Raw genomic sequence first — 23,222 nt, 5'->3', positions numbered from 1 at the left:
ATATATAGATTATCTGGGTGAGCCCAAGATCATCACAAGGGGCCTTATAAGAAGAAGACAAGAGGACCAGAGGAGGACATGAGGCAACAGAAACAAAGATTGGAGTGATGGAGGCCACAAGCCAAGGAATAAAGGCAGCCTCTAGAAACTGGAAAAGGCAAGAAAGATTCTCCCCTAGAGTGTCCTGAAGGAACCAGCCCTGCTGATATCTTGACTTTAAGCCAATGACACTGAACTTGGACTTCCTAACCTCTAGAATCGAAGATAATAAAATTGTGTTGTTTTAAGCCATTAAATCTGTGGTAATTTGTTACAACAACAACAGGAAACTAATATAGTTCTCACAACTCAGTGAAGTATCAGTACCTCCATTTGGAAGACTCCCAAATCTTTCCAGGAAGTTCTGTCCAAAGAACATTATCAGATGGTTATTTCTGGGAGTTTTCTGAAAGCAGCTATTGCCATGAAGTGACCAGTACATATTTCTGGTCACTTCAATCACAGAGGATGGTGCATGTTTTACTTCATCTATTGACTGGAACATATAGTAAAGGATCTATACTTTGGAGTCATGGTCCAGAAATGTCACTGATTAAACAAAGACAGTTATTTAAGCATGCCTGGATTGAGTCTTATCTTTAAATTAGAGATTTCACTTATGGTCTTTGCTCATTTATACATTCATCCTTTCGACCAGTATTTGTTCAGATGCCATTTAGTGCCAGCCTGTATCATAGGAGCTGGGAAAATAGCATGATAATGAGTGGAGCCAGACAATAAATAAACAGTAAAATATATTAGGCTGTTAAAAACAGCTATGAAGTAACTAAAATAAGGTGACGGGGTAAAATTGAAATAAGATAAAAAAAACTCATTACTTTTCACCCTGTAGTGATCCATGCAAGTCTTGGAGGTGTCTTGAAAAATGCCTTTCCATAAAGACTTGGCATAACTCAAAGAAGACCTGGGTAGAGAACTTGGAGAGTTTTCCCCCCATGTAACTCTGAAGATTAACTGATATGATCTTTCTAGGGCAAAAGAGGATAATGTGTTAAAAGACCTCACACAGCAGACACACAATAAATATGTATTATTATTCTTCATTATTTGTCAATGCCCAGCAGTCCATGGTGTTCTGAGTTCACTGGGCAAATGAAGTTACAAATACTTAGCAATCAGTTTCACTTACCAGAGCAATGATCTATTTAAAGTATTCATGGTTAGAGGACGGGTGATTGGAAAGGTTATCTAAGTCTCACATCGGGGGCCCACTGCAATGACAAATGGCAATGTTCCCTCTTCAAAGGAATGCTGCACACCCTGCCTGGCCCCAGGGGGTCAGCATGGCATGTGTAAGCTGCTTGGCAGAAAGTATCCAGTGTTCCCCCAGCAAGGCACAGTCCCATGACTGTTGACGACCTTCAAGTCCCTTGTCCCCAAACACAAGCAGGGAGCTTTCCATACATGAACTTGCTGTTTGCTGCAAGTTCTGAACCACCTTCCCCTTATTGCTCACTCTTCCATTCTTTACAGTTTATTTTTTCTCATTTTGATTCTTGTCTTTAACTTCAGATTTGACCTACAGGATCACTTTCCCATCAATGACCCAGGGTCTTTCAATAATTATTTTTCTCTACCCTAGCTGTGCCCATAGTTTACATTAGGGTTCACCTTTGGTATTACACATTCTGTAAGTTTTGCACAATTCCACAACACATCATCTGTACACTCTATTTTGTGTTCACCACCCAAGCCAAGTCTCCTTCTATTTGTTTTAAAAAGACTTTTTCAATCAGGCAAAAAATGGTGTTCAATTTAATGAAAAGCCTTCTGGCTATGTATAAGATGATAATTTAATTCCTTTGATTTATTAATTGCATTTTTTATTAACATATTACCTGATATTCAAGAATCTTTAAATCCTGTGATAAATTCCAATTAATCAGAGTAGATGATTTTATAATATGCTACTGAATTTGGTTTGATTGCATTATATTTAGGATTTTTATGTCTAGACTCATAAGTGATACTTTATTTTATTTGCTTTGGAAAATATTTTATGAACATTTGATTTACGTCTACTGAAAGTTTGGAAGAACTAATAGGTAAAATTATCTGGCCTATGGTTAGTATTTTACAGCAAGAACCCTAGCAATGTTTTGTAAATTAGGGACTTTCTGGGTTAGAGTTAAATAATTACTTATTCTAGGATTTTTCATAACCTTTCATAGACCTTGTTTCATAACTCTTTTCATTACATTAGTAAAATCTATATTAAAATAATGAATAAAAATTAGGCCAAGAGAATTGTTCAAAAGAACAAGTTACAGAACAAACCATGCCAGTGAGAGAGATATTGATTTGGAGAAAAGAGACCAGAAGGGCATCAGAAGCGCTGGGAGAATAGGAGGAAAGGTGAGCAGAAGGGAGAGGAGTCAGAAGACTCCTTAGACTTTATAGATTAAGGTACAGGTTGCTCAGAAGGACAGGTTTGGGACACATTCCAGACATGTCGAGCTTAAGTTGATGGAGACATTCTTTCATACACTGCTTACAATGTCTTTGTCAGGGTGAGATAGATAGCACAGGGTGAGAAGCTGCTTTTGGAAAACGAGAATGAAGGAAAGGAAGTTTCAGCTTAAGAATGGAAGAGGAGCTGAAACCGGTTTGGCTCAGTGGATAGAGCGTCGGCCTGCGGACTGAAGGGTCCCAGGTTTGATTCCGGTCAAGGGCATGTGCCTGGGTTGCGGGCACATCCCCAGTGGGAGATGTGCAGGAGGCAGCTGGTCGATGTTTCTCTCTCATAGATGTTTCTAACTCTCTATTCCTCTACCTTCCTCTCTGTAAAAAATCAATAAAATATATTAAAAAAAAAAAAAAAAGAATGGAAGAGGAATAAGAGAAGAATGTGATCAGAGAAGGGAATTCCAGAGGTGAGACTTTAGAGGGCCAAGACGTGACTTCTGCAAACAGCTGAGTTTGAGTAGCATTGGAAAGTGCTGAGACAAGGAGGTCCTTGGATTTTCTGAGAACCTATCATTTTTTTAGGTATGATTTTCCAGGCTGGGGATATACTGTGTACATGTCTTTGCCCTCATGGAGGGCACGGTGTGTTCCCAATATTGGAAGGGAGTGTGGATGTGAAACTCTTTTAGGATAATGCCAGAAATAGCCTGGAGAGCTCTGACAGCAGTTTTCTCTGCATGGAGCTTCCATCTCTGAGCGATATTGTTGCCCCAGATCTTGCTAATTCTCAGAGAATAGGAAAGGAGAAAAGAAAAGAGACCAAAAAGGCATTAGAAATGCTAGGAGAGTAGGAAGAAAGGTGAGCAGAAGCCCCAACTTAGAGGATATTACTGGATATTGCATACTTACTTTCTGTTCATATACCATTGGCTGGAAGTTAGCCATGTCTAGATGCAAGAGAGGCTGGCAAAGTAGTGGGCTATTGCTGGCCCAGCCAAAACAGAGTAGGGAGAAGTTTAAATTCTAAAGGAGACAAATGGAGAATGGGTACTGGAGGAAAATAAGCGAAAATAAGCTGTGTCTTCCATCCTCACTCATCTCTTTCAAGCCTTTACTCAAATGTCACCTCCCAATGAAGTGGTACCTAATTATTCTATTTAAAATTGCAACCCTCAAGCCCTGAAGCATTCCCTGTCTTCCTTTCTTGTTTACTTTTCTCAAGCAGTTATCACCTTCTACTACACTATTTGCTTTACTTTTTTTTTTTTTTTTTTACAAAATTTATTGTTTGTCTATTCCAGAATATAAGCACCACAAAGGCAGAAGATTTTGTTGACTGTTGTGTTCATTGCTATGTCTCTGGCACCTAGAACAATGCTTGCCACATAGTACGTGCTCAATACATATTTTTTGAATGAAAGAATAAAAGAATGGCACAATGGTAAGCACTCAATTACAGTTGCTATTATCATTACTATTATTTTTTGGAAGAAGGAGCGGTTGACAATGTGAGGATGTGCTTAAAACAATAACTGTTAACAATCTGGGAAGGCTAGCAGATAATGAAATATAGGATAAATTGTAAAACAAATAAACACAGAGAATGAGCTTGTGGAGGCTTGTAGAACTCATCGGCACCAAGTTTCCAGTTGGAGAATCAGTGAACAAATTGGTCTGTGCACACCTTCCTCCATGTCCCCAACCCTCCATTGGTAGCTACTGACAATTCATAGGGATCACCTCGGAGCCATAGCCATTTTCATAACAGACTTACTCCCTAAGCAAAGTTTATAGAAAAGATGATGTTTTTCTTTAAATTAAACCTTTATTGTTTAGATTATTACAGTTGTTCCTCTTTTTTCCCCCCATAGCTCCCCTCCACCTGGTTTCCACCCCACCCTCTGCCCTTACCCTCCCCACCCCCCACTGTCCTCATCCATAGATGTATGATTATTGTCCAGTCTCTTCCTGCACCCCCCACACACCTTTCCCCACCGAGAATAGTCAGTCCACTCCCTTTCTATGCCCCTGATTCTATTATATTCACCAGTTTATTCTGTTCATCAGATTATTTATTCACTTGATTTTTTAGATTCACTTGTTGATAGATGTGTATTTGTTGTTCATAATTTGTATCTTTACCTTTCTTCTTCTTCCTCTTCTTAAAGGATACCTTTCAGCATTTCATATAATACTGGCTTGGTAGTGATGAACTCCTTTAGCTTTTCCTTATCTGTGAAGCTCTTTATCTGACCTTCAATTCTGAATGATAGCTTTGCTGGGTAAAGTAATCTTGGTTGTAGGTTCTTGGTATTCATCACTTTGAATATTTCTTGCCACTCCCTTCTGGCCTGCATAGTTTCTGTTGAGAAATCAGCTGACAGTCGTGTGGGTACTCCCTTGTAGGTAATTGACTGTCTTTCTCTTGCTGCTTTTAAGATTCTCTCTTTGTCTTTTGCTCTTGGCATTTTAATTATGATGTGTCTTGGTGTGGTCCTCTTTGGCTTCCTTTTGTGTGGGGTTCTCTGCGCTTCCTGGACTTGTAAGTCTATTTCTTTCACCAGGTAGGGGAAGTTTTCTGTCATTATTTCTTCAAATAGGTTTTCAATATCTTGCTCTCTCTCTTCTTCTGGCACCCCCATAATTCGGATGTTGGTACGCTTGAAGTTGTCCCAGAGGCTCCTTACACTATCTTCATATTTTTGGATTCTTTTTTCTTTTTGTTTTTTTGGTTGGGTGTTTTTTACTTCTTCGTATTTCAAATCTTTGACTTGATTCTTGCGATCTTCTAGTCTGCTGTTGGAACTCTGTATAACATTCTTTATTTCAGTCAGTGTATGCTTAATTTCTAGTTGGTCCTTTTTCATAACCTCGAGGGTCTCACTAGATTTCTTGAGGGTCTCACTAAATTTATCGGTGGTTTCTAGAGAATTCTTGAAAAACCTTAAAAGTCTGGTTTTGAACTCTATATCCAGTAGTTTGCTTTCCTCCATTTCTGTCATTTGTGACTTGTTTCTTTGTCTCTGCATTTTTTATGCTTCCCTGTGTTGATAGAGTGGTTTTCTGTGCTAGGTGTCCTATAGGGCCCAGTGGCTCAGCCTCCCCAATTACCTGAGGTGGACACTCTTGGTGCACCCATTTGTGTGCAGTCTTGTTGTAGTTAAGCCTTGATTGGTGTAGGTATCACTGGGAGGAATTGATCTCCAGGCCAATTGGCTGTGAGAATCAGCTGTGTCTGCAGTGAGAGAACTTCTGTGCTGGAGATACCCTTCTGGGGCAAGACTTGCTTCAGTGGGGCTTTGATGCTCACTGAGTCTGCCCCCTGAGTGTGTCCTTTATGGATTTGAGGAGTTGTAATCTGGATGGTCCCACTCTCACCACTGGGTACACTGGCTCTTGGATCTCTAAGGAGGTGCTAATTTAGCCTCTTCCTGAGGCTACCCAGCAGGAGCCCAGCTGTGAAGCAATGCAAGCTGCTGTGGGGCCTTGGGTCTTCTTTTGGAAGTCCTGGGTTTCTCTGACCCAGCTGCAGTTTGTTAGGTAATTTTCAGATTGCAAAGGGCCAGGCCTTTCATATGCAAAAGCCTCTGCGCACAGCTTGGGTGGGGTGGGGTCTCAGAGGATCAACAGGGCGGAGCAAGCAGCTATGGCTGCTCCTCAGTCCTACCCTTAGAGGCCCAGTTTCTCAGTGTCCTGGTAATTGCTGCAAGTACCTCTGAGAGAAAGCCGCCCTAGAGTTCTGCCCACTGCCAGACAGTCCAGTTTCTCCTGTATGAGTCTGGGTCCCCAGAGATTCGCCCAGAACTGGAGTTCAGAGCAGTCAGGAGCTTGAGACTCCCTCCAGATTGAAAAAGACAACCGTGTCCTCAGCTGCCAGCCCTTTCCGCGTGCGCCTCTGTACCTCTGCACTTTACTTCCACACCTCCTCTGAGTCTCAGTGTGCTTTTCTCTTTCCTTCTAGTGGTAGAATTTCCACTCAGCCAGCCTTCCTGTGGTTCTGGATGATGTTCGTTTTGTCTTTTAGTTGTATTTTTGAAGTGGTTGTGCGAGGCAGCAATTTCTGGTGTTTACCTATGCCGCCATCTTGGTTTCTCCTCCCACAAAAATGATGTTTTTCAAGCAAGTATTTTTTTTCTTCTTTTTGTTCCATGATCATATCAAAGCTGTTTTCCTTCAAGGAACATTTTAACCACTAAGAACAACACAAACCTTAAAAACTACCTCTAGAGAAGTCTCTGGCTCTAATGACTATGCTTTGGGATTCTAGTATAGCTCAAACTTTTAAAAATTGTGCTTTTGTAATTTTTAGTTATGGCTTCTTGAGACCATTTGAGCTGGTCCTACGTTTTGCTGATAATAACTCTGAATCAAATATTACAATGAGATTTCAGAATGTTTCAAGAAAAAATTTTTTCTGTCAAAACATTAACAAGATATTTGCAATATTCAAAGGAAATCATGTTTTTTAAATACTATAAGTATAAATGAAAATAAAGTTCTGGGTTTTATTTAATTAAGAGACCCTTATATGTTCTAAGTTCATCACACAGATTAACTCCCCACTCATTTAATCCCCACAACAACCCCAAGGGGTAGAAATAGTTTGTGGAAGAGAAAAATTTAGGGCCCATACCTGAGGGTGATCTGGAATTTCAATTCAAGTGGTTTCACACCATAGTCTGTGCCCCTAATACTGGCTACGTGAGAAATAATGGTTAGGATTATCTCTCCTGCTTCACTCACAATTCCCACTAGACCAGTGGTTCACAACCTTCTGGCCCTTTAAATACAGTTCCTCATGTTATGACCCAACCATAAAATTATTTTCGTTGCTACTTCATAACTGTAATGTTGCTACTGTTATGAATCGTAATGTAAATATCTGATATACAGGATGGTCTTAGGCAACCCCTGTGAAAGGGTCGTTCGACCGCCAAAGGGGTCGAGAGCCACAGGTTGAGAACCGCTGCACTAGACTGAAGCATGGTAGCAACCATGCTTGGGTAAAAATTGCTGTTAATATTTTAACCTTGCTGATTTGGCTTCTGTAATTATTTGCCTGCTAAAATAATAGAAAAGTTATTTTGATTTTCTGAACTTATATAAGTTATCCCATTCGATTGAATACTCCATTGATTGTGGTTTGAATACTCCCATTGATTGTGATCTTATTGGTCTTTTGAAACACATTCCTCTGCACCTGAAGACCAGGATAGCACAATTACTCTAAATTGCCTCAGTGGCTCCAGACAATGTGTTTCTGTTGACTCAGTGGTCCCAAGACCCAAAACTATAATTAATCTTTGTAAGATAACTAACTTGCTCAATCTAAGCTTCTGTAACAAACTGCTTTTTGCAAACCAGGTTCCTCATTCCAAACCTTGAGATGTAATCAACACCTTTGTGATATTTGCCTGATGATGTTTTGGCCAAGGGGGCACTACGAGATTTGGAGAGCAATTGCCCCCTCATAGTCCTGGCTTTGAAATAAATGTGGCTCCTTAATTCGACTTCTTGAGGCATCCTTGTGTGATTCGCGGGGTACAATACAACAAGACCTCCTCCAACCTCACTCCTAACCACCTCACAGAAGACCTACCTACCACTTTAACAAGGTTGTTTTTCACCAACCTCAAACCGCCTTAGTACTTCTACCCTTACCTATCAGCTAACTCTGGGAAGCTTGTTTTGTGCCCTCTCCCTGCTGTCTGTACTCACTAGCATATTTGCAGACAGCTGGTAAATTTGCTACAATCTGATGCAGTGACTTTGAATGGGAGGAAATGGCAACTCCTAAACTAAGGGCTGGCTTGTCCCTGCAGTTCTTCTTTGGCTTTCAAAACTACCCAGTTGTCTGTTGGCAAATTCCTTTGCTTAGCAATTAGCTTCTGTTTAACAAAGATCAATACATTTGCCAATGGTCCCTGTGCTGACTACTGAGTTCCTAACCTCAGAAGGTTTGTTTATAAATGGGTTAACTGATGGCTGGTTTGTTGAGTGTGGCAAAGGGCCAATTTTTTTTTCTGTTCTATGTGCAGTAGGGGATGTGGGGCCTCCCATTGGCACCAACAACCATGAAGTCAGAGACCTGTCCCCCTCCCCCATCTGAAAAATTACAGAATGGCAGAGGAAGAAAGTAGGGATATAATTCCATTTCTTAAAAATGATTTTACAACTTAAATTCTGTAGCCCAAATGTTTATAACTTATTTAAATCAATTTCCATCGAATGGAGACCATTATGTCACAAGTTCAAAAGAGATGCGTGCTCTCTGCTAAAATTTCAAACATAGATGCACGATATTTAACTAAAGTTTCCACAGAATCATTTTTTGGGGCTTTTGTTTTTGTTGTTGTTTTTGACTATGCAGAACAGTCCTGTATACAAAGATGCATAACTAAGTTTACTGAAGCTGAATTTTCCATGGAAACTGTCCAGTGCTCCCCCAATTCACAGGCACTTTATCTGACAGTCTTTCTTCCTCCAGATAATGGCTGGCAGCGACCCACAGCATGGAGGTTATATGCAGCACTTTTGAAAAAGTCTTGAATGGAGCCATTGTTCCCCTGAGATGGTCTGTGTGTTTCTCTGAACAGAGAGCAGGGTGTAGAAAAGGCACCTTGTGTGCAACTGTTGGCGAGGTCGGGGAGTGAATTAAAATCTCCAGAAAGTCTGGGCAGTGCTGTTCAGAGAAGCAATGAACCCTCTGGAAGCACTGTTAGCTCAGACATTCCAATGCGGTGAGGCAGCCTCAGGGACATGGCTCCCTCCACTCTCATTTGGAGAGGGAGCGAGGGGGCGAGCAAAGGACATTGATCTGGACCTGCTCTCTTTGCAAAGATTTCGAGAAGGTGCCTTTTCCAGGGAAGGGGTGAGGTTGATTATCACACTCTGATAACTTTTCTGCCCAATAAACCTAGATTTGCCTTAAGTAATAGTGCAATGACTCATTTGGAGGGTTCAATGTTAACTGCTTATGCATCCACCAGTTTATAACAATCTACTAATTTCCATGTGCCTAATTTTTTTTTTTTAATACAAGTCCTTGGGGACTCCAGGTGATTGAGGATGTTTGATATTACCAGATTCATTAAATGCATTGTAAAACCATAATATAAAACTGTATATTAAATAAATAGCCTACCTTGTGGACAGTGCAGGGTCAGGGGCTGGAGTATATGACGCTCCCTAAGATCTTGAACTCTAAGATCTTGAGCTCTACGATCTTGAACTCTTAATGAACAGTTTCCTCAGAGGCTTTGCGGAGACCTTTCCGAAACCAGCTCACAAGGGAGGAGGTAATGTTGACCTTCATTAAAATCCTAGTGGTAGGAAAACAGCAAAACAGTTTAAGGACCTAGCTGGCATATTTTTCTTATAGGCAGAATTCTTTGGTGCCCTCCTGTGCATTCTTGCTTCAACCACTCCTGTGTTCTAGAGGCTCAAACGAAGGAAGGTCACTTTTAACAGTGGCCTGAAAGAAAGGGACAAACCTGAGTAGGAGGAAGGTGTGTGGGAGCAGCTGGTGATGCTCCAGGAGGCTCAGGCTAAGGACAGGTACAGAGTTGGAGTGGGAGAAACACCATGCTGGGTGGTCCCTACCAACCAGGACACACTGGGTTCCTAGTCATAGCGAGTTAGTTTGGAAGGCAGTAGGGAGCCAAAGAAGGTTTCTGTGCAGATTTAAGTTGTAGAAGAGGACGAATAACATGGCTATGGTGTGAAGGATGATTCAGTCCAAGGAGAGGACGATGGGAGGGGTTATGGGCCACAGAAACTGGTCCTGACTGGAGGAGGAGGGGTCAGACCTATGGAAGGGTCATTTGCGATTCGAATAGGTAGAGGGAGGAGGAACAGATTTAGGGGAAAGAGTGGGGGACGATACTTTGATTTTTCTCCAGGTCTCTGGCTTTCCTGACTGGCAACTGGCTATAAAAACCACCTCAGCGGCTAGAGAAAGCTCACTGCACAGCCTGTAGTTTCTGGCAGCGGCGGAACATCTGGTGTTTGCCTCAGCGACGAAAGAGCACTGGGTTTGGAGTCCACAGACCTGGGTGGCCACTAGTAGCAGCAAAAGGAGTATCCCCAGAGCCTGGCACGGCACTGGGCACAGTGTTGCTCAATACACCACTCGATACAGTTGTTAAGTGAATGAAGGACCGAACCGCTTGGAGAGGCGCTGTCATTTCTTTACTAGAGTCACATTTAGTACTTCCACCGCCACGAGCCTCAGTTTCCCTGGCATCCAGCAGGGAGGGTCCCTGGGGTGGGTGTGAGCCTCAGTTTCCCTGGCATCCAGCAGGGAGGGTCCCTGGGGTGGGTGTGAGCCTCAGTTTCCCTGGCATCCAGCAGGGACGGCCCCTGGGGTGGGTGTGAGCCTCAGTTTCCCTGGCATCCAGCAGGGAGGGTCCCTGGGGTGGGTGTGAGCCTCAGTTTCCCTGGCATCCAGCAGGGAGGGTCCCTGGGGTGGGTGTGAGCCTCAGTTTCCCTGGCATCCAGCAGGGACGGCCCCTGGGGTGGGTGTGAGCCTCAGTTTCCCTGGCATCCAGCAGGGAGGGTCCCTGGGGTGGGTGTGAGCCTCAGTTTCCCTGGCATCCAGCAGGGACGGCCCCTGGGGTGGGTGTGAGCCTCAGTTTCCCTGGCTTCCAGCAGGGACGGCCCCTGGGGTGGGTGTGAGCCTCAGTTTCCCTGGCTTCCAGCAGGGACGGCCCCTGGGGTGGGTGTGAGCCTCAGTTTCCCTGGCATCCAGCAGGGAGGGTCCCTGGGGTGGGTGTGAGCCTCAGTTTCCCTGGCTTCCAGCAGGGACGGCCCCTGGGGTGGGTGTGAGCCTCAGTTTCCCTGGCATCCAGCAGGGAGGGTCCCTGGGGTGGGTGTGAGCCTCAGTTTCCCTGGCATCCAGCAGGGACGGTCCCTGGGGTGGGTGTGAGCCTCAGTTTCCCTGGCATCCAGCAGGGAGGGTCCCTGGGGTGGGTGTGAGCCTCAGTTTCCCTGGCATCCAGCAGGGAGGGTCCCTGGGGTGGGTGTGAGCCTCAGTTTCCCTGGCTTCCAGCAGGGAGGGTCCCTGGGGTGGGTGTGAGCCTCAGTTTCCCTGGCATCCAGCAGGGAGGGTCCCTGGGGTGGGTGTGAGCCTCAGTTTCCCTGGCTTCCAGCAGGGACGGCCCCTGGGGTGGGTGTGAGCCTCAGTTTCCCTGGCATCCAACAGGGACGGTCCCCTGGCGGGGGCGTGAGACTAAATTCCCGCGGCCTGAGGTGGACCGAGTTCCCGCCCTCGCCGCCGGGCGACCAGGCAGCGCTCCGCCAGCTCCCACAGGGCCCGCGGTCTCGGGGCCCCGGCCGGTGGGGGTCGCGCTGCCGGCGGCCAGGCGGGGTGGGGGCAGCGGGCCGCGGGCCCGCCCCTCGCACTCCCGCCCCTTCTCCGCTTGGCCCGAGGCGGGGGGCGGGTCCGCCCGAGGCCGCTCCCCTGGCCGCCCGGCTGCCCGCAGCGGCGCTCGCTCGCTCGCGGCCTCTCACCGGGGCGGGCGAGTTCTGGGAAAGCCCGGCCCAGGGCGGGGGCCCCCTGCCGCCTGCGCCGCCGTCCGGGCAGCGCGCAGAGCTTGGCGGGCGCGGAGCGGGGCGCGGCGGGCGGGGGCGCACGCGGGCGCGGGACGGGTGGACCCCGCGGGCTCGCGGGCGGGAGCGGCGACCGAGCGCGCCCTGGCTCTGCCTCCCGGGCACTTGCCTGGTCCCCGCGCGCTGCTGGCCGCCGCCGACACACGGTAGCGGGACCCGGTAGCGACACACAGGCGCGTCCCCGTCCCCGAGGGACGCTGCACTCGGAGGCTCCGGCGGGACTGGCCTGAGAGGAAAGGTGAGGACACGACCGAGCTCGGTGCCCGAGGCTGGCCGAGGGGAGAGGGCTTCCCTCCCTAACTCGGGAGGTCCGGGCGGCCTCCGGGCTCAGCGCGCGGCGCACCTGGCGGAAGTGTGAGCAGCCCCTAGCCCTGACCCCTGACCCCTGACCCCTGACCCGGGCACCGCGGCCAGGGCTCCGGGAATGCAGGCCATTCCTCGCCCTCCGTGCCGCCCCCTTCACTCCTGCAGATGTCTGCCGCAGGTCCCCGCTTCTCGCTGTGCGCGCGGGGGTGGCCAGTACAAAGAAGGAGCGCGTAAGCTCTTTTTGCACCAGCATTTCTGGGAACGTGCTCAAGAGATGGTTCCTGGAGAGATGGCTCTGCAGCACGTCCTAGAAAACGCAGTATTGGACGTGGGCTCACTTCAACTGGTGGCTACGAGTATGGCTAAGCCTTTTTTCCCTTTAAGTCCACGAATAACTGAGAGCTCGGCGTGCTCCGTGGTGGCTGAAGGCAAACGCACGGGGTACATGTGTGGGGTGCTTGTTAACCGCCTCGCCCGGTGTTTGTAAGACCGGAGACACTTGATTCAGCGGGCTCCGCTAATGATTCAGTGTCGGAAAGATCCATCATTTAAAGATTTATCCGTCATTTAAAATAGTGAGCTCCCCGAATAGATGTTAAGTGGCATTCACTTCATCGAGAAACTTCATTTGCACGCGGTGCATACTTTGAACTGCATTTGCAAGATTGGCCTGTAGGTCATTATAGATCCCTTCAGGATTAGTGCGTTTTCTTCTGTTTCTTGTAGGAACTACTGGTAGGGGTAGGGTGGGGCCACTGCCACCGAACGGGCGCAGCTGAGGCCAGGAATGCCAGACCCCAGCAGGGAGAGTTTTTGGGAGCCTGTCTTGGGAGGTGGATGCAGGTGACTCCATAAGACACCCATACGAGGGCCCAGTTGCCATTGGGGAAAAAGGGGAGGCGGGTTGTCTCCGGATGCTTTGTGCAGCCACGTCTTGGCAAATACTTTTAGAAGAATGCCCAGTGATGTTGTCATCTAGAATACCTTTTCCTTTTCCCGAATGCCCTTCCTGCCCCATGTCACCAGCCTCCAAACTGAGTTATCGCTGCCGTGATGCCTTCCCCGATACCCCAGCCCCAAATAGTCAACCTTCCCCTGCTCTGATTCCTGCAGCATTTCACCTTCCCAGCCTTTCTCCTCTCTGCCTTCTTTGGGAGTTATGTAGACGTCTCATTTTTCCCCCTACTGAAGGCCATTAACGGTGGCTTTCTTGGCGTACTGCTTGCACCTAGAAGGCCCTCTAGAAATAATTATGGGCTGGTATGAAATGTTAAGACTTTGGTTCTTCAACACAAATCTCTACTTTGGAGAAGGAGATAATATAATCAAAAGGATTTAGAGAAAAGCATAATATTTACTATTCTCATTGTCCTCCACTTGTAGTCCCACAGGGAAAAATTTTCCATATACCCAGCAGCCATGCGTAATAATAATCTGTGGTCCATGCCTTGGGACCAAGCAAGAGGTGAGCTTAAGCTGGAGGGATGTTCTTCCAATCTTTCTAGTAACATAAGCTCCTTGGATGTGCTCCAAGCTTGACCTGTGTCATTAAAAATTCTGTGCTCAAGTGGGTTGTGGTGAAGCTAGATTCCAATGAAGGTGGTTGGTTTTCTTTTCCTGTTTGCAACTGTTGTTAATGACAGTCTTCTCTGGCTTTTGCTGTACACTTTAAAAAAATCATTCGATGTGTGATTTGCTACCTACAAAGGAACATTGGAAAGAATTGTGCTTGATGTTTTCTAAAGCAGAGAGGAGGGAATGTTTCCCATACCTGGGCAAGAAGCTGTATTTGCACAGAGTGAGGCTTCTCTGCACATGTATATGTTGGCAATCCCTGCCTTCCACACACCTGGCTGGTAAGCAGCCAATATAGGACAACTGGGGGCTTTAACTGGGGACTCTTTTTCTCTTCCCCAGGCTATGTCTGCTCAGGGAAGGGGACATCTAGGGAAGCACAACAATTTAGAGCTTCTGGGTTCAGAAGGGGAAGCAGGGAAAAAGCCAGAAAAAGCAGTAACAGCTTAGGCAGGGGTGGGCAAACTTTTTGACTCGAGGGCCACAATGGGTTCTTAAACTGGACCCGAGGGCCGGAACAAAAGCATGGATGGAGTGTTTGTGTGAACTAATATAAATTCAAAGTAAACATCATTACATAAAAGGGTACGGTCTTTTTTTTTTTTTTTTTTAGTTTTATTCATTTCAAGTGGGAATTTGGTTGAGGAGAGGGAAGACAGGTGACTGGGGGCATGCTGTCCCCTGTAGAAGGGCTGGGAGGTCTTGATGGGGTCATAGGGAAGCATATAGCCAGTTATATGCTTCCTAGAGGAGTGTTGGAGATAGGAGTGGCAGGTAAAGAAAGAAGATATCAAAGATACTCATTGGCCGAAACCGGTTTGGCTCAGTGGATAGAGCGTCGGCCTGCGGACTGAAAGGTCCCAGGTTCGATTCCGGTCAAGGGCATGTACCTGGGTTGCGGGCACATCCCCAGTGGGAGATGTGCAGGAGGCAGCTGATCGATGTTTCTAACTCTCTATCTCTCTCCCTTCCTCTCTGTAAAAAATCAATAAAATATATTTAAAAAAAAAAAAAAAAAAAGATACTCATTGTCATGGGCCAGCCTTGGGGCCTAGGAAGGAAAACTCCTCAGCATCAGGTGGTCTTCTCTGCTCCCAGGGTGCAGATTTCCGGCTTAAACACTTTAATTTGTCTATGTTGTGGCTTAAATAAGTTTACGTGGGCCAAATTGGAACCCCACCCTCTATAGCTTTGCTGTCCACAAGCCCGTGGCCCTTTACATTTAAATTTAAAATTATTTTTCTCATCTGGTGAGAACTATTTATACATTTTTATTTCAGAAATGGATGTATATGTTTGCTGTGGATCCCATCTAGAGTGTTTTCCAATAAATGGCATGAGTGCTGTTTTATTGTTACAAAAGCCAAAAAAAAAAAACAACCTTCTGATTTTGGACAAGGAGGTTTGGAGATGGGAAAACCGAGGGACTAAAAGGTTAAGTAACTTGCATGAAGTCACAGCCAGGGCCAGGATTTAGTCAGAAGAGGCTGGCTCCAGAGTTCATTCCCTTGGCCACTATACATTGGCCTCTGGGATCATCACCCAAAACAAATGACTGACTCTTTTTTGTCTGGGTGAAACCCAGCTGATTAGAAAGCCTCAGATAGAGCTATGGCTAAATTGTTTAGCAGCTGAGGTTTTGAAATGTTATGGATATAGCTAAGCCACTATAAATAGGAATGCTTAGCAATTGTGTATTTTGCCGCTTTCCACCTGTGCTAATCACAGTTGGTTCTGAGCCATTCGCTGTAGGTAAGAGGCTGCTCAGTGTGGGCATTGGTAAAACCACCGGGCCCTTGTTATAAAAGTTATAGCACATAGGGGATTTGTATACTCATAACTATTGTGGGGTAGAAGGCGGGGGATGGTTTGGTTATGGGTAGAGCCATTCTGGTGGCCCACCGGGGTTCTGAGACTTCCTGATATGGTTTCGGAGGATCTGGATCAACCCGACTCAATTGTAAGTCTCCAGGAGAAACTGTCAGTTCCTCTCTTCTTTCAGGAGGTTGACTGGAACTGCAGGGCTGGGCTGGGGTCAGCTTTTCATTTTCCCTCCCCAAGTAGTGGCAGGAATAAGTGGTCCCTTCAAGGCTTTTTGGTCCAAACCTACATTTGAAGAAATTCTTGAAACCCCACGGTTTCTCCTTTGAATATAAGAAAGTGTTCTGAATGCTCAGCAGTCCTTTTAGTATGGGCTCTGCAAGACCTCCATCTCTCTGTATTCAGGGAGCACGTGTACCTCTTGTGGCCCAGTCTCCAAGGCCACTAGTGGTCATGACACCCTCAGTTATAATGGCTTAAGGTGTAGGGACAAGGCACTCTATTGGTCACATACCAGTACAAGGGCTCTAGAATCAAATTTACCTGCTTTTGCCACCTACTAGCTGTTCAACCTTAGGCAAGCAATTAACCTTTCTGAAAAATAGTAATTTTAGGCGGTTGCTATGAGGCCTAAGTAAAATAATTCACCTATAGCACTTTGCATAGTGCCCCAAAAGTTAGATACTAAATACTGTTGGTTTTCCCCTCTGGGCCTACCTAAATCTTGTCGGTGTTGTAACTTTAGGCTTCGGAGAGGCACCAAAGGTGTCCAAATCTTAATCCCCTGGAACCTGGAAATATGCTACTTTATGCGACAAAAAGGACTTGCAGATGTGATTTAAACTATTTTAAGATGAGGAGATTATCCTGGATTATCTGAGTGGGCCCATTCTATTCAAGAGATTCCTTATCAAAGAGAGGCAAGAGGCCTGACGGGCATGGCTCAGTGGTTGAATGTCGACCTATGAACCAGGAGGTCACGGTTGGATTCCTGGTCAGGGCACATGCCTGGGTTGTGGTCTTGATCCCAGTGGGGGGCATGCAGGAGGCAGCCGATCCATGATTCTCATCACTGATGTTTCTATCTCTCTCTCCTTCTCCCTTCCTCTCTGAAATACACACACACACACACACACACACACACACACACACACACACATACTAGTATATATTTATACACACACATATATAGCTATATAGATTAAAAAAAATAACAACAACAAAAAGGGAGGCAAGAGGATCAGAGTCCCTAATAGGAGGTAGGGGTAATGTGAGGAAGGGGTCAAGAGCCAAGGAATGTAGGATACTTCTAGAAGCTGGAAAAGGCAAGAAAACAAATTCTTCTTTAGAGCCTCCAGAAGGAATGCAGCCCTGCCAACCCATTTTAGACTTCTAACCTCCAGAACTATAAGATAAATTTGTATGGTTTAAGCCACTGAGTTTGTGGAAATTTGTCACCGCAGCAAGAGGAAACGAATATAGTGTGGAAGAGAAAAAAGAAAATGATCAGGAGTGAAAGGAAAGCTAGCAAAATAAGAGAACAATAATAGGCAGCATTTTGTGTGAACTTTGCTAGGTACTCTTCTAAGAACTTTATGTGTATTAACCTGTCATCCTCACGTAGTGTTCTGAGATTTTTATTATCTGCATTATCACAGAAGAGGAAACTGAGGCACCAACAGGTTAAGTAACTTGTCCCAGGTTGCACAGCTAGTACAGGGTAGAGTTGGGATGTGAATCCCAGCAGTTTGGCACTCTTCACTGTTTCCCACACTGCTTGCAATGGCAGGCATTTCTGTCTGTTAAGTCTGACAGTATCAGATGCGGAATGCAATGTTACTCTATGTAAGGAAAAAGCAATATTTGTATCTGCAAGAAGGAAGGTGATATCCTCTCTCTCCTCCCGCCCCCCCCCCCCCCAAAAAAAAAACTGGTTATTGAAGTACTTGGTAAGTTTTTGCTATTTCTATTTCATATAATATGTGTGGACAGCCTGAAGCCGAGGACGCTGGCTCTGGGAGCAGCAGTTCCTGTGCTGGCCTCCCTCTCACTCTCCCACCTCTGTTCCTACAGCAGCCTCCCTCCCTCACCACAGACTGCTGGCCCTGGTACCCTGTTGGCTCTGCTTCCTACCTCTGCCTGTTTATTGGATTTGCCTCATTCCTGACTCTCTGCTCCAGCCCTGAATTCCATCTCCTCTGGCCCCTTATATACTCAAACTTGAGATGGTTCATGTCAGGGCCCAGATTGTGAGGTACCTCTAATTACTATTGGGGTGGGAGGGGAGGTATTTTTGCCTTTTCCCTTTGGTTTAGCTGGCTGTTGGTTTTCTAGTTGTGTTTCTTTTGTTTCTCAAGCGCATAATTCTGAGATGTATTGATTTAGACCAGGGTTTTTCAAATTGTGTTTGAAGCCTCTACTGCATGAAGGCGTTGGTGGGAGACAGGGACCTCAGCCCTTCACCCTGCTTCTACTGAGCAGTCCTGCTCTTACTCATTTTACATATTTAAGTTCTGCCTTAGATTTTACATGAACCAGGTTCTAATGCTAGCGAGACAAACACAGGAGATTGAAAAGAACTAAACCCAAGTCAAGGCACTATCTGTATGACAACTAAAGACTTGGATGAGCAAGAAATACAACTGGCCCAGCTGGTGTGGCTCAGTGGTTGAGTGTCGACCTATGAAGCAGGAGGTCATGGTTTGATTCCTGGTCAGGGCACATGTACAGGTTGCAGACTCGATCAGGCACATGCCTGGGTTACAGGCTCGATCTCCAGTGTGGGGTGTGCAGGAGGCAGCCAATCAGTGATTCTCTCTCATCATTGATGTTTCTATCTCTCTCTCTCCCTCTCCCTTCCTCTCTGAAATCAATAAAAATATATTTTAAAAAGAAATATAACTGCATTTTCTATAATTGCATTCCATAAGTTTGAGATCTGGAGCCCAGTTGCTTAAATTTGTTTACATCCTGGCTCCACTATTTATATACACTCTGTGTGACCTTGTGCAAAGTACTTGGCCTGTTGGGGCCTAAACTTCGTCATCTACCTAATGGAAGGGGTAATAGTAGTACCTACCTAATAAATGAGATAATTCATGTAAAGGGCTTAGAACAGTGATACACAATAAGAATTCAACAAACATTAGCTCTTATGACCATTTTTATTACTGAGTCTCCCAATGAAATGGTAGAAGGAGAATCTAGCCTCTTCACAGGGGTCTGCTCTTTGGTGATGCTGAAGCTGGGGATCTGACTTCCATTATTCCTCTCTTTGCCTGGTGCCACTGAAATGCCCGTTGTCCCTGCCCACAGGTGACTTCAAATGCAGTGACACAGGGCCGCTTCTCATGGGTACATCAGCCTTTACCCAGAAGGCCTTCCTGAGGTCTCACTGCCTTCTGCCAGGACACAGGGTCCCTTCTACTTTCAGGATCTATAGGACTTTTCTTTTTTCCTTCCATGCCTGCCAGCTATTGGGGCTGGATGGAGGAGCTGAGTGAAACTCCAGTCTTCTCCCTGTTCCTTCTCTAAGACATTTGGTCTAGAATTCAGACTTAATGCTTTTGAATCCTTTGCCCTCTGTCCTTATTGTTTATGAAAAGAATACAAAACAAAACATAAACAGGGTTGTTGGTCAAACAGTGCCATTATCTGCTTAGTGCAGGCATTGCTGTTGGCTCTGTAGTGTGATCTGCTATGTAGTGGCCCCAGTGAAATGTGCTCCATTTATAAAAAATACTGGAAGATCTTCAGAGAGGCCTGTTGTGTACACACAAATCCAGAGCTATAACAAAACCTGGTGAGCATTTATGTATTTTTATGGCTTTGTAAGAACAGCTACATTAAAATTAAAAAAAAAATGGTAAGGCTGCTGTATTCAGAATTAAGGAAGAGGCAGAAGCAAGGAGAGACTCTGTTTTGATGACTTCATTTTAGGATTGAACTATACAATATCACTGACTATGGAAAATCCAGGGAATGGAAAAAAAATCATTGGGAAAAACACATGTGACCAAGTACATACTACACATCTGGGAGTAAAATATCATATAACACGGTTTAATTTGGATATCACTGGAGTTGATTCAAGTTACTGTCATTTCTAAAGGAAGTTTCAATTCATTTGTTATTATTAATAACACGAACTCAGATTTCATTGATGAACATATTTTTACCTATGAAATGTTTGCCTGGAAGAACTGAAGCACTCTCTAATAGCCTGGTTTGTCAGTCTCAGAGAGGGATAAAACTCACAGAAGTTAAGTATCTTGGCAAGAAATTGTATTCCTTTTTTTCTCCCCACAGGCAGAATGCATTTGGATGTCAAGGCAGAGCATGAGCCTCACTTGGTCTGCAGTTATGTTAACTGCTGGGGTCTGAGCCATTCAGATTCACTTCTCTGCTATGCCATGCTAATTAGTTTCTAACTCTGAGGGTTTACTGTGCCGGAGGTTCTTTTTATTATTCTTATTATGCCTCTGGCATGGTTTAAAAAATGCAAGGTGGGAGGGATTGGTAAAGTTTAAGGCCGTTGTGGAAGAAATATGCCCAATTAAATAAATGTAAGAGAGGAACGCAAGAACTTCTTGGGCTATATGCACAGAAGCTATATAAATTTGCAAGAAGAATTCTAACAAGTGACTTTCCTGAGTCATCCGTGCAACATAGCAGCCAGAGAGCCTTGCAGGTTCTCCCTTGACATTGCCTGGATCTCCGTTTTTGATTACCCGGTGCTGACTGAGAATGGGCCAGGCCTCACCTCCAAGTCATGGGATGGCTGTCAACAGGTGAAGTGTGTTCTTGACGCAGGCAACCCCTGATCATATTAGTTACAGAGGATCAGAGAGCATGATTATTTCTAGCGATGCTGCATATTTCTAATGAATTAACACTGCCTGAGCAGCCAGGTATAAAATATGTCACTATTTAGGAGATACTAGTTTAAAGGAAAAAAAGAATCTTTAATTCCAAAATAATTTTAACAACTAAAATTCTATCCTTTCATTATTAATGCAGACATGCATCTGTTTATTACTTTTTTATTGTATGCTATGCCATCCAATAATGAAATTGAGGGCTAGAAAGAAGGGGATCCGAATTTGCCTCTCTTGATTTTAAAGTTAAAGGAACTGGTCTTCTGAGAGACTCAATGTTTTGACCAAAGCCACCTAGCTGGGGAGTGGCAGAATTAGAACTTTTATTTGCTTCAAACCAAATTGAGATCATACTGTAGATACATAATATACAATTATGAATCTGGAATTATTTGCTTACCAGTCCTCATTAAGATGTTCCCATGCCAGTAACTTTCTCAACCTTGATTTTAGTGGCTGGTTCTTATTCTAATGGAGGGCTTACCGTTTCCCCTATTTTGGGGCACTCAGTTGTTGATTCCCTGATGTTTTTCTATTTAAATAACTCTCCATTTTCCAGATCTCTAATTCTTTCTTTAGCACAGAGTCCTAGAAGTGGAATTACTAGGTTTTCTTTAAAGGCTCCCAATACGTACTACCAAAACGCTCTCCAAAAAGTTTGTACCAATTTGTACTTCTATTAATGTACTAGAGCAGTCTTCCCAGTGGTATCTAGTGAGTGATACCAGTTTTGTGTGATATCTCTTATTTTTATTATTCATTTTTGCCAGTTTTGTAAGAAAAATTTGGTATTTCATAGTTTGACTGCATTTCTTTGATTACTAGAAATGAAAAGCATTACTATATACATATATTAAGTGCTTTCTCTTGATTAATTATTTAAATGTGTTCTTTGTCAGTTTGTCTTCTTTTAGAGATTTCTTTAATGAATTAAGACTGTAACATACCTTTATCAGATATTTTTGCGAGCCTTTCCCTATCTTTGTCATTTGATGCTGTTTTTCTCAACTAGTTCTTTTTTCTGATTACAAAGTAATATAAGTTAATTTTGTATAATTGGGAAATAGAGAAAAGCACAATAAAGAAAAAGTTCAAAGTCACCCACAATTCTATCATCTATAGTAATTACTAACATTTGGTTCATGGCTTTCTAGAGTTTTTGTTTGTTTGTGTTTTCCCAGATTGAGGTCATGTTTACATGTTTTATAACTTGCTTCTTCAGCTAACTTTGTTAAATTTAATTAAGTATATTGTATTTATTCTCACAATAAAACAAAAATATGGTAATGAAATATCATATTTTTGAAATGTTTATCATGTTTTTTTTCATTAATCCTCATCCGAGGATATTTTTAAAGAGAGGGGAAGTGTGGGAGAGAGAGAGAGAGCAAGAGAGAGGAGAGAGAGAGAGAGAGAGAGAGAGAGAGAGAAACATCAATGTGGGAGGGGTGGGGGTGGGACACAATGTTCTAACCACTTAGAAATACCGGCCAGGCCTATCATGTTTTTTAATGTACAGAAAACCTTAATTTTCATGGCCTTTAAACTGGTATTCTTTCATTACTGTCTGTGATTAACTTTATTTTTTAGCTATTTAGACTTTTAGTTACATTCAGCTTTTCCTTTGTAATCAGTTTTTTGTGCATGAATTTAAGACCTAACTTGTTTTCTAAATACTTAATCTTTCTTAATAATATATTTATTTCCCCTTGCATATATTTATGTTCCTTATATTATTTCCTTAAATGATATATTTATTGGATAATCCTAGATGATTCCTAACCTTATTTTGTATATTTTAAAGTCAGTTTTAGGCCCAAGATATCAATCTGTAAATTCTTGAATGACTACTACACTGTTTTAGTTGTGTTAATCCTATAATCTATATTAATATCACATAGAGCAAGTTATCTCACATTATAATTATTCTAATATTTCTTTTTTTTAACTTTTGGTGTTTTTAAATTAATGAACAACTTTTTAAAAAAATATATTTTATTGATTTTTTACAGAGAATTAGGGAGAGGGATAGAGAGTTAGAAACATCGATGAGAGAGAAACATCGATCAGCTGCCTCCTGCACACCCCTTACTGGGGATGTGCCCGCAACCAAGGTACATGCCCTTGACCAGAATCAAACCTGGGACCCTTCAGTCCGCAGGCCGACGCTCTATCCACTGAGCCAAACTGGTCAGGGCATATTCTAATATTTCTTACTAGAGGCCCTATGCACCAACTTCATGCAAGAGTTGGCCTGCCCCAGCTTCATCCAGAAGGTCATCCAGAAGGTCTGCTGTTCGGCTGTTTGGTTGATTTGCATATTATACTTTTATTATTATAGATTTTTTCCTTGCTTATTTCTGCAAATTAAATTTTGAGACATTTTGTTAAAATATCAAAATTCCATTGTAATTCTGATTAGGATTATAATAAATCTATGTAATAATTCAGGAAGAATTAATATGTGTACAGAATTTAGTCTTTTCATACTGGTATATTTCTTTTTTTTTTTCTTTTTAAATATATTTTATTGATTTTTTACAGAGAATTAGGGAGAGGGATAGAGAG

General features: G+C 43.9%; 1 protein-coding gene across 4 annotated transcripts in view; it reads left to right on the top strand.

The window, feature by feature from the left end:
• The first annotated feature begins 12,225 nt into the window (after window positions 1-12,225).
• The window catches only part of PLCE1 (phospholipase C epsilon 1), a 294,253-nt gene continuing 283,256 nt past the window's right edge, over window positions 12,226-23,222 (top strand). For all 4 annotated transcript variants that reach the window (XM_070432674.1, XM_070432673.1, XM_070432671.1 and 1 more), the window contains exon 1: window positions 12,226-12,313. The gene's annotated coding sequence lies outside the window, so the exon portion shown is untranslated. The remainder of the gene's footprint in view (window positions 12,314-23,222) is intronic.

The sequence above is a fragment of the Myotis yumanensis genome, unplaced genomic scaffold (genome assembly GCF_028538775.1).
Source record: "Myotis yumanensis isolate MYYU_CA2020_CCGP unplaced genomic scaffold, mMyoYum1.0.hap1 SCAF_13, whole genome shotgun sequence".
In the NCBI taxonomy this organism is placed as follows: domain Eukaryota; kingdom Metazoa; phylum Chordata; class Mammalia; order Chiroptera; family Vespertilionidae; genus Myotis; species Myotis yumanensis.
This window is presented reverse-complemented; position numbering and strand designations above follow the sequence as displayed.